Consider the following 12,416-nt stretch of genomic DNA (forward strand, 5'->3'; position numbering starts at 1 on the left):
CTTACTAATCCTAATGAAGTACCTAACTTCTGCTACCTAACAAGCATGAAGAAAATAAGAGCTAGAGAGAACTAAGTATTTTCTAATCATCACAAAGTTTGTAATACACTCCATGATGATATTACAAATGAAGATGCTTAAATAATGTAAAAATATGTCAATCAAGAAGAAAGTTGAGTTACCCGCCTCAAACTTTCTATTACTAAAGCATGAATTAAAAAAGATTGATTGTCCATCAAAAGTAACTTGAAGTATTTTTCTCTTGTCTTCTTCTTCAAACCTATCCAACAACACTTGATGATTCATACCTTCTTTATGAATTTATTGGATCTAGTTGAACCTATTGATACTGTCAAATGGTTTTGCTTTGCCTGTCACATCGGTAGGTGCCTTGGAACAAACTCCTCAGTCATTTTACCGTCCCAACTATGTTGCCTTCTATATGTCTTCTTTTTGCTTTTGTTGCTTCCACTTCTTTGTTGCCTAGGTGATATATCCCCTTCCCTAGCCACTCTATCAAAGCAAATGTCCAACATATTGTCTTCCTCATCTTCATCAAGAGAATCCTTACCCAAATCCACTCCATCTTCATCAAGAGAATCCTCACCCAGATCAATTGTATTTGACACTAAGGCACTTGACTCTTTCTTCCTTGCGAGCACACATTTAGGCACAAATACAGGAGTTTCTGGACTTAATTTGCTATTTAAAGCCGGTGGTGAGACTTGTTTTTCTTGGATCAAATCGTGGTCATTCTCTGTTAACCTTACTTGCTTTCCAGTAGTCTTCAATAAAGCATCAAAGCTATTCGAACATAATAGGTCTCTTGAGGCATTACTAGTATCTTGCCTTTTCTCATTGTCATGAAAATTCCCAGTCGGACCCTTTTCACTACATGGAGAATTATTGTGACTAGTAGGGGAAAGGCTTCGACTACTGGTTGATTTTTTGTGTGAAACCAGTGTCCAGTTTTTAGTTGGATTCTCGTTTCAAGTTGCAAAACATGCTGCCCAGAATTTTCAGCATCTTCAACATCATATGTATCCATTATTTTTTGCCCTGAATCAAATCGCAGCGCATCAACCCCAATTCTTGGTGTTTCCCCTGCGTTTTTAGTTGCATTAGACATCAAATTCAGCCCAACTTCTTTTGATTGCACCTCATTAGTAGCAGCCTGTTGGTTATTGCAATCACCTTTGTTTTCGGTAGTTGTTTGAGCACCAATATTACTTGTATCAACATCCATTGAGTTTACACAATTTTGCTCGAAAGTGGAAGCAACCAATTGTCGATCTAAAGGAGTAGCTTTACTTTGATGGACATCTACAGTCTTTCTTTTTTCATTTAATATCTATCTCGCATCGCGTTGATACTTTTCACTATCGGTAGTACCTTTTAAAGCACCTTCAATGGTATCATCAATTTGTTTGTTATTTTGATTTCTTTTCGAAATCAAACGACAACTATCGTAATCATGACCTTGGTGCTTACAATAATTACAATACAAAGGTAGATTATCATATACAATATCCTGAAAAACCTCGATCAACTTACCAGATTTTCCATCCACAAACTGCAATCTTATACGATTTGGAAGCTTTTCCATTAGATCAAGTATAACCTTGACCCTAGCCGTGCTAGGTATTGACTTGACTTGATTTGAGTAGCTTTATCTATAGCTATTGGTTTCCCAACTGTTGATGCTATGGACAACAGAGACTTCTTTACAAACAAATCTGGAGATAAGTTCGATAAAGAAATCCAAACCACAACTAACGTCGTTTCCTCCTTAGGGTTATATCCAATGGACCATGGAAAAACCCTACATCGGTGCTCCTCTCCATTGTAGAGAAGATAATTAATTAAGCGAGATAAAGCTAATACATAATCTTCATATAGATCAAACCTCAACAAAATTTGTCTTGGAGCAAGTAAGCCAATTAAACAATTGCCCTTGGTACCAAGATGTTTCGGTAAAATTGACCTTAATACCTTCAAATCTGGCACACCATGGGATAATTTAAACACCACTGCTTGATGTAATCCCTTTTCGATCATAAAGTCTTGCCTTTCCTCCATTGAAAATGCAATAGTAGGTTCTCCATGAATTATTTCGATTGATTTTACAATTGTTTTTGAGTTAATTAGGGCAGATTGTTTAGGATTTATAGTATTAGAATTGAAAAATGTGGCATATGTGGTGGTTCTCAGCATCTAAGTTATCTAGGTTAGACTCATTTTTAATTTTTAATGTTCGAGAATATTTCTTTAACATGAGTCTTGATCCAACATTTTGATCTATTTGTACTTTCATAATGCAACAATTATACATACATATTTCTAAAAAAAATTGTAAAGTTGCATTGATGAAGCATATAAAAGGGTCTTCGGAGAAGCAGTTTAATGAAGAATGAATTTCTATAAGGGTCAATAATATTATTTTACTGTTGTTTCAAATTTATTTTTCTCATTCTATAAATTTTGTTAGAGTAACAAAGTAAAAATAACAAAAGTGGTGAACGTTTGACCTCAGACAAGTAGATTGTCTCTAAAAAAAATATTTATGTTGTTGGGGTGTACATTGTAACACCCCGTATCCGAAAATAGACCAGATTGCAGATTTCTGGTATTGCAGGTAGCATTCACGAGCATCATCCACGGACCGTAGGAGGACCCACTGTCCGTCCTGTAGGTCCGTGGTTCGTGTCAACAAACTCTCCCAGAACTCAGCCAGAAATTCGGCCAAGTGTTGACCCACGGCCGGAACTACAGTCCGTAGGTCAGGTCACAGACCGTGGTTCGTGTTCGTGGATTGATGCCCCTAAAGCCCCGCTTCAGTCTCGATTGACGGTTGACCAGCATGGATCGTCATTCGATCCACAGTCCGTAGGTCAAATCGTAGGTGAGGATTAGCAGCCAGCTAGATGAAAATTGTGATTAGGTCAACTTCAGATGGTCATAACTCTTAGCACAAAATGAATTATGTGTCCCATAACCTATGGTAAGATATATAATTGAATCCTCTTTCCAATGCCACCAAGTTTGATAAAATTCGACCTCCGAGTAAACAGTTATGCTCATTTTAGTGAATCCCTGTCGTGCAGACTTGACCAACGACTCCAATCGACACACCGTCGATTGAATGATGGCCCGTCAGTCCTGTCAGTCCCGACACTTCGACAGCAGTTAAGTCAGGGGTCTTTTGGTCTTTTCCTATTTCGTTTAACCCCTAAAATAGGTCGTTTAGACCCTAAATCATGAGGTTTTAGTCAATTTAAGCCTAGAAACATAACTAGAACTTACCTTAGCCAAAATCATTAATCAAAACTAAGAAAATTAGAAGCAAAAGTGGAGAAAAAGGTCAAGAACCCTAGTTCAAGAACGCAGCAAGGTTCCATCAGTTCCAGCCCCGAAATCAAAAGATTTCTCTATGGAATTCGTCACTAGGTATGTGGGATTTCACTAGTGGGTTCCTTTCGCCCATTAGATCCCTAGAATTCAGTCAGATTCTTGATTCCATGATTATGAACAGACCTATGGTTTCTAGAATTTCAATAGATCATCATGAATTAGTTATTTAAACATTCCAAATCAGATTATTATGTTATTGCTCAGTTTATTACATGAATTTTAGAACCCTAGCTATGTATTTCTTTAGTTCTTGAATTACACATGCTAGGTCAGATATTTCAGTTATTCAGTTTTACATGCCTCGGTTTATAAATGCATCATTATCAGATTAATTGTTGCATTCTTACTTTGCATGTTCAGTTTCAAGCTATCTAATATTTATAGAAATTCAGTCATAACCAGTTAACTACTTAATTCAATGGGAGTAGCATAATACCAAGTTGGACTAGGGTTCAGCGTACCCATATAGTCCCAGAACTACGAGCCACATAGGTATAAGTCCCTTCTGTGGGCAATATCAGTTTAATGATCACGCCAGCATGCCTCTACACCTTTGGCCGGGTGTATTGGGTCCTCTCGATAGGGCGTATACATCGGACTCCACATTTAGCTCATGTGGTTTTATGTCAGTTGTTAGTATCTCCAACAGTTCAGTCAGACTCTATTGCATTAACCATATTTCAGTACAGTCAGTATTTAGTCTCAACATGTTATAAATTTGGTCATTGCATCAGTTAGCTCAGTGTTCAGTATTTTCAGTATCTATATCATGTTCAGATTATATCATTGCTCAATATGCTTTGTTCAGTTATGTGTTCTTTCATCTTTACTCTATCCTGCATGTTCAGTACCTTTCAAGTACTGACGCATCGTGCGCTACATCTTCTTGTGATGTAGGTTCAGGTTCTCAGTATATAGATCACGCTTAGATCGGTTCCCGATCTCCAGTTTAGCAGAACCAGTGGTGAGTCCTTATTCTCCAAGGACAATATTCATAAGTTTCTTTTTAGTATTTTAGTCTTTAGTTTCAGTTTTGCTAGACTTAGCTGGGGCCTGTCCCATCATTTCTAGTCAGTTAAAGGCTATTTTCAGACATAGTTAGATTCAGCTTAGTATTGATTTAATATTTTCTTTGTATTAAACTCATCAGTTTTCATTTATCTCAGTTATAATATATGGGTATTCCTCATCTTTTCATCTTATTTATGATTTAGCTTCCGCATCAGTTTATTATCTTTAGTATGCTCATGATCATGCCAGCAGGGTTATCTTGGGATCACTTATGGTCCTAGGTCCCGTGTCCGCATCTCGGGGGTAGCTCGGGGCGTGACAAACTTGGTATCAGAGCACTAGGTTTAAGTGTCCTAGGATGTCTGAAAAGCCGCACTAGGTAGAGTCCTTTTCATAGGTGTGTAGTGCGTACCACATCTAATGAGAGAGAGGCTACAAAGTGTCTTAGGAAAAACCTTCATTTTCTTGTTACTCTTATCGTGCGTAAGGTATGATCAAATTTCATTCTAACTCGACGTTCTACGTTTCAGTGATCATGCCTCTTCGTAGAGCTAACGCCAGGATTGCAAACGCAGCTTCTCCAGTCCCTGATCAAGAAGTATTGAATGCAGAGTTTATGAATGTCATTCAGATGTTGGCTCAGAGTGTAACCAACCAGAACAATCAGCGGGCTCCAGTTCTGGTAAATGCCAATGTTGGGTCAGCTGCAGCCAGGGTGCGAGACTTTGTTAGGATGAATCCGCCAGAGTTCTTCGGATCACAAGTTGGAGAAGATCCCCAGAATTTCTTGGATGAGATCAAGAAAATCTTTGAAGTGATGCAAGTAACAGGGAATGATCGGGTTGAGTTAGCATCTTACCAACTGAAAGATATAGCTCATATCTGGTATACCCAGTGGAAGGAAAACAGGGGTACAGATGCAACTCCTATTACTTGGGATTGTTTCAAAAAAAACCTTTGTGGACAGGTTTTTCCCCATAGAGTTGAGAGAAGCAAGGGCCCAGGAATGTATGAACTTAAGGCAGGGTAACATGACTGTCCAAGAGTATGGGCTCAAGTTTAACCAACTCTCCAGGTATGCTCCTCACATGGTTGCTGACTACAGGGCTCAGATGAATAAGTTTCTATATGGAGTGTCAGACTTAGTGAAGACCGAGTGCAGGAATGCTATGTTGTTGGGAGACATGAACATCTCAAGGCTCATGACTCATGCTCAGCAGGTTGAGGATGATAAGCTTAGGGAACGGGCTAAGGAGACTAAGAAAGCAAAAACAGGTAACTACGAGTATTCCCAACAGAAATCGGGTGGTGGAAATCGCTCGCAGTTTTAGCAGAAGTCTTCGACTCCAGCACCTTCATCAACTAGTGTTCTATCCCCCAGGTTCCGTAATGATCAGAAAGGTAGGGCGTCAGGCTCTAAGTCTCAATGTAGTGTTTCAGGCACCAAAACTTACCCAACTTGCCCGAAATGTAGTAAGAACCATCCGAGCGAGTGCCTTGCAGGTAAGGAAGGATGTTTTGGGTGTGGTCAGTCTGGTCATAGATTGAAGGATTGTCCTTCTAGACATGGTCAAGGAGGAAATAATGGTAGAGCTCAGTCTACAACTTCAGCAGCACCAGCAGGTCACCTGACTTAGCAGGATAACTCATCTGGTTCAGGTGGCGGAAAGCGCCAAAACAGGCTCTATGCTCTTCAGGCTCATCAAGATTAGGAAGATTCTCCTGATGTAGTCACTAGTACGTTACGAGTCTTTGATCTTGATGTTTATGCATTGTTAGATCCAGGGGCTACTTTATCTTTTGTAACTCCTTACATGGCAGTCCAATTCAGTGTTAGTCCAGAAAGTCTCTCAGAACCCTTCTCAGTCTCTACTCCAATCGGTGACCCAGTTATAGCTAGACGGGTATACAGAAATTGCCCTGTCACAGTCTCTCAGAAAGTCACCTCAATAGATCTTGTAGAGTTAGAAATGGTAGACTTCGATGTCATTCTAGGCATAGATTGGTTACATTCATGTTATGCCTCAGTTGATTGTAGAACTAGGATTGTTCGTTTTCAGTTTCCAGACGAACCAATCCTAGAATTGAAGGGTAGTAGCTTAGCGCCTATGGGTCAATTCATTTCTTACCTTAAGGCCAGAAAGATGATCTCTAAGGGTTATCTCTATCATCTAGTTCGGGTTAAGGATTCTAGCTCCGAAACCCCAACTCTTGAGTCAGTTCCTGTAGTCAATGAATTTCTAGAAGTGTTTCCAGAAGATCTTCCTGGAGTTTCTCCCGATAGGGAAATCGACTTTGGAATTGATCTCCTTCCAGATACCAAGTCTATCTCTATTCCTCCTTACAGAATGGCTCCAGTTGAGCTTAAGAAATTGAAAGAGATGTTGAAAGACCTTCTAGATAAGGGCTTTATTAGACCTAGTGTTTCGCCATGAGGTGCACCAGTTTTGTTTGTAAAGAAGAAAAATGGTTCTCTCAGAATGTGCATTAACTATAGGCAGTTGAACAAGGTCACAATCAAGAATAAGTATCCCATCCCCAGGATTGATGACTTGTTTGACCAACTTCAGGGTGCTAGTCATTTCTCAAAGATAGACCTCAGATCGGGTTATCATCAGCTTAAAGTCAGGGATAGTGACATTCCGAAGACAGCCTTCAGAACTCGGTATGGTCATTACGAATTTGTAGTTATGTCATTTGGGCTAACCAATGCTCCTGCAGCTTCCATGGATTTGATGAATAGAGTGTTCAAGCAATACTTAGACTTGTTCGTTATCGTCTTTATTGATAATATCATCATTTACTCTAGGAATGAGGAAGAACATGTGAGTCATTTGAGAGTTGTTCTGCAAACTCTCAAAGATCGCCAGTTGTTTGCAAAATTTAACAAGTGCGAGTTTTGGTTACAATCAGTTGCTTTCCTTGGGCATATTGTGTCTAGTAAAGGAATTCGAGTAGATTCCCAGAAGATAGAAGCAATGAAACAATGGCCCAGACCTACCTCTGCTATAGATATCAGAAGTTTCTTGGGTCTAGCAGATTATTACAGAAGGTTCGTGGAAGGATTTTCATCCATAGCCTCACTATTGACTAGGTTGACTCAGAAAAATGTTAAGTTCTAGTGGTCAGATGATTGTGAGAAAAGCTTTGCAGAACTGAAAACTAGGTTGACTACAGCTCCTGTCTTGACTCTACTAGAAGGTTCAGATGGTTATGTGATCTATTGTGATGCATCCAGGGTCGGCCTAGGTTGTGTGTTGATGCAGCGAGGTAAGGTTATAGCTTATTCTTCCAGACAACTTAAGATACATGAAAAGAATTATCTGACTCATAATCTCGAGCTTACAGCAGTGGTGTTTGCACTCAAGATTTGGAAGCACTACTTGTATGGTGTTCATGTAGATGTGTTCACAGACCATAAGAGCCTCCAATATGTATTCAACCAGAAAGAGTTGAATCTTCGCCAGAGAAGTTGGCTTGAGTTCCTCAAAGATTATGATATGAGAGTGCATTACCATCCAGGTAAGGCAAATGTAGTAGCAGATTATCCATGGGTAGTGTAACACATGTTGAGGAAGAAAGAAAGTAGCTAGCAAGGGATGTTCATAGACTTGCTCGCCTAGGAGTTCGCCTTATGAGCATATCAGATGGTGGTGTAACGGTTTAGAATGGGGTAGAATCTTCTTTGGTAGTGGAAGTTAAGAAAAGCAAGACAGTGATCCGATATTACTTGAACTAAAGGGTGCAGTCCATCAACAGAGAGTTGAGGTTTTCTCCCAATGGGGAGATGGTGTGCTTCGCTACCAGGGTCTCAATTATGTGTTCCTAATGTGGGCGAGTTGAGACAACATATTCTTGCAGAGGCCCACAATTCCAGATATTCTATTTATCCAAGTGCCACTAAGATGTACCGCGATCTGTGAGAAGTCTATTGGTGTAATGGTATGAAAAGAGATATAGCAGATTTTGTGGCTAAGTGCCCCAATTGCCAGCAAGTCAAGGTAGAACATCAGAAACCAGGAGGTATGACTCAAGAGATTGACATTCCTACTTGGAAGTGGGAAGTGATCAACATGGACTTCATTTGGGTGATTATTGATAGGGCTACTAAGTCTTTTCGCTTTTTGGCGGTCAAGACTACAGATTCGGCGGAGGACTACGCCAAGCTTTACATTAATGAGATTGTGAGGTTGCATGGGGTTCCTTTGTCTATCATCTCAGATAGAGGTCCTCAGTTTACCTCTCATTTCTGGAAGTCATTTCAGAAGGGTCTTGGTACTTAGGTTAATCTTAGCATAACATTTCATCCGCAAACGGATGGTCAGGCAGAGCATACCATTCAGACCTTAGAAGACATGTTGAGAGCTTGTGTTATCGACTTCAAGGGTAGTTGGGATGATCACCTTCCTCTAATAGAGTTCGCCTACAACAACAGCTACCATTCCAGCATTCAGATGGCCCCTTATGAGGCATTGTATGGGCGTAGATGTAGATCTCCAGTTGGTTGGTTTGAAGTAGGTGAAGCAGCCTTGATAGGACCAGAATCGGTCCTTGATGCTATGGAGAAAGTGCAACTCATTAGAGATAGACTTAAGACTGCCCAGAGTCGCCAGAAGTTTTATGCAGAAGTGAGAAAAAGGGAACTAGAGTTCCAAGTTGATGAGTGGGTTTTCTTGAAAGTGTCACCTATGAAGGGGGTGATGAGATTTGGCAATAAAGGGAAGCTCAGTGTCACGGACTTAGAGTCTCACTAATGCTCCGTGCGGCACTTGACAACTTACTCACGAATCTTTCACGATCTTGTAAGCTCAAGTAAGCTCTTTTGAAACTAAGATCGCTAAGAGAATGAAAAGGAAGACTTAGAGAATTTTGGAAGAAGGCTTTTTGTATTGCTTGGAGAATGCTTACAACTTGCTTGCTTGCTTGGATGGATTCTTGGTTGGTTGCCTTGCAAATGAATGGCACCACCTATTTATACTAACTCCTAAGGACTAAAGTGTAAATTAAATTTACTTACAAGTCCCTAAGATATTTACACAAAAGCCCCCTCTCTAGAATTCTCTACACACTCTAGAGAATTCTAAGGCTTTCTTTAGAAACTATCTAAATTATTCTAGAGAATTCTAAGGAATTCTCTAGCCTTCTTGAATTATCTAAAAGGTTCTAGAGTCTTCCGGAAACCTCTCCACAACTCTAGACCCTTCCGCCCCTATCCGGACGCAAAATTCTACTGCGAAGTGGCGGGACGTGACATCAGTCCCAGATATGTAGGCCCTTACCGAATCTTGAAAAGGATTGGTAAAGTGGCTTGTGAGTTAGAGTTGCCAGCAGATTTAGCAGCAGTGCATCCAATCTTTCACATTTCTCTTTTGAAGAAATGTGTGGGGATCCAGCATCCATAGTGCCATTAGAGGTTGTGGCTGTAAAAGATAGCCTTTCTTATGAGGATGTACCAGTTGAGATTCTCGATCGTCAGGTTAGAAGGTTGAGAAACAAAGAAGTCGCTCCAGTCAAGGTTTTGTGGAGGAGTCAGTCCGTTGAGGGAGCTACTTGGGAAGCAGAAGCAGCCATGAAATCCAAGCATCCTCACCTCTTTCCTTTCGATTCCATTCCAGCTTGAGGTAATAGTTTCTCTTCAGTTTTTCAGTCATTTATACGTAAATTCAGTCTTAGAATCATTTTCCTTCAGTTTGTACTTTCATTTTCAGCGTATTTGCATGTTCTTGGAACTCAGTTCAGTCAGAAATTCAGTTCTCAGTGTTTAGTGGTAGGGATTGCAACCCTCTCCCTCTATTTCAGCTAGTTTAGTCTTCATTCGAGAACGAATGGTCCCAAGGAGGAGATAATATAACACCCCGTATCCGAAAATAGAACAGATTGCAGATTTCCAGTATTGCAGATAGCATTCACGACACCATCCACGGACCGTAGTAGGACCCACGGTCCGTCCTATAGGTCTGTGGTTCGTGTCAACAAACTCCCCCAGAACTCAGCTAGAAATTCGGCCAAGTGTTGACCCACGGCCGGACCTATGGTCTGTAGATCAGGTCACGGACCATGGTTTATGTCCGTGGATCGATGCCCCTAAAGCCCAGCTTCAGTCTCGATTGACGGTTGACTAGCATGGACCGTCATTCGATCCACGATCTGTAGGTCAAACCGTAGGTGAGGGTTAGCAGCCAGTTAGATGAAATTGTGATTGGGTCAACTTCAGATGGTCATAACTCTTAGCACAAAATTAATTATGTGTCCCATGACCTATGGTAAGATAGATAATCAAATCTTCTTTCCAACACCACCGAGTTTGATAACATCCGACCTCCGAGTAAAGAGTTATGCTCGTTTTAGTGAAGCCTTGTCGGGCAGACTTGACCGACGACTCCAATCGACGGACCGTCGATTGAATGACGGCCCGTCAGTCCCGTCTGTCAGTCACTTCGACATCAGTTAAGTCAGGGGTCTTTTGGTCTTTTCCTATTTCGTTTAACCCCTAAGATACGTTATTTAGACCCTAAATCATGATGTTTTAGTCAGTTTAAGCCTAGAAACATAACTAGAACTTACCTTAGTCAAAATCATTAATCAAAACTTAGAAAATTACAAGCAATAGAGGAGAAAAAGGTCAAGAACCCTAGTTCAAGAACGCAGCAAGGTTCCATCAGTTCCAGCCCCGAAATCAAAAGATTTCTCCATGGAATTCGTCACTAGGTATGTGGGATTTCACTAGTGGGCTCCTTTCGCCCATTAGATCCCTAGAATTCAGTCAGATTCTTGATTCCATGATTATGAACAGACCTAGGGTTTCTAGAATTTCAACAGATCATCATAAGTTAGTTATTTAAATATTCCAAATCAGATTATCATGTTATTGCTCAGTTTATTGCATGAATTTTAGAACCCTAGCTATGTATTTCTTTAGTTCTTGAATTACACATGCTAGGTCAGATATTTCAGTTATTCAGTTTTACATGCCTCAGTTTATGAATGCATCATTATCAGATTAATTGTTGCTTTCTCAGTTTGCATGTTCAGTTTCGAGCTATCCAGTATTTACAGAAATTCAGTCATAACCAGTTAACTGCTTAATTCAATGGGAGTAGCATAATACCGAGTTGGACTAGGGTTCAGCGTACCCATATAGTCCCAGAACTACGAGCCATGTAGGTGTAAGTCCCCTCTGTGGGCAACATCAGTTTAGTGATCACGCCAACATGCCTTTTGTCACGACCCGAGAGCACCCCCTAGTCGTAACCGGTGTACTCGACCTCTCGGAGGTCTAATACAAGCCTCTTAGCATTCATTCATCGCATAAAACTAAAAACCATAATGAATTAAAACTTTCTTTACAAGGAAGACATTTCAAAAAAAAAAACAATAGCAAGCGGAAGACTTTCTAGACTTAATACATGATGTCCCAACCATCTAATACTTTGAATACAACATTGGGATTAAGCCCATACAAAACTTAAGCAATTACTAGAAAGACATAAAAAAAAAGGACATGTAGGGTATTGTCCTCGAATCTATGAGGACTCACCAAGTCTTCATCTTCAACACTTAGAAACCTATAAAATAGCCATGACATGTCATCATCTCCAAATCCCTATACTTTAATCCAAAAAGGGAAAGAAAGGGGTTAGCACAATTAAGTACTAAGTATGGAGACCATGCAAGAAAATATTCACAACGGACATTTACAAGAAATGTATGCTTTCATATCATTTTGATAAAACCTTCACTTCACAAGTATAAGAGACATAATACAAATCAACATTAACATATAAGACCATAGCCAACCATACATATACTCAACATGTGTCCATATACAACCCATGCTTAACTTTAAAAGAACACATGTCATTTCATTACCATAGGACCTCTACCTAATATAATCTTAAGACACACTGGAGTGAGACAAGAAGTGACCGCCCATACAACCTCTTCAAGCACACTTAAGTGTTCCCCAAGATTACCTTAGATAAGGACATTTCCTT

General features: G+C 40.1%; 1 pseudogene; it reads right to left on the reverse strand.

The window, feature by feature from the left end:
* Window positions 1-22: 22 nt before the first annotated feature.
* On the reverse strand, window positions 23-1,606 carry LOC125850600 (uncharacterized; annotated as a pseudogene).
* Window positions 1,607-12,416: the final 10,810 nt, after the last annotated feature.

The sequence above is a fragment of the Solanum stenotomum genome, unplaced genomic scaffold (assembly GCF_019186545.1).
Source record: "Solanum stenotomum isolate F172 unplaced genomic scaffold, ASM1918654v1 scaffold18192, whole genome shotgun sequence".
Taxonomy (NCBI): Eukaryota; Viridiplantae; Streptophyta; class Magnoliopsida; order Solanales; family Solanaceae; genus Solanum; species Solanum stenotomum.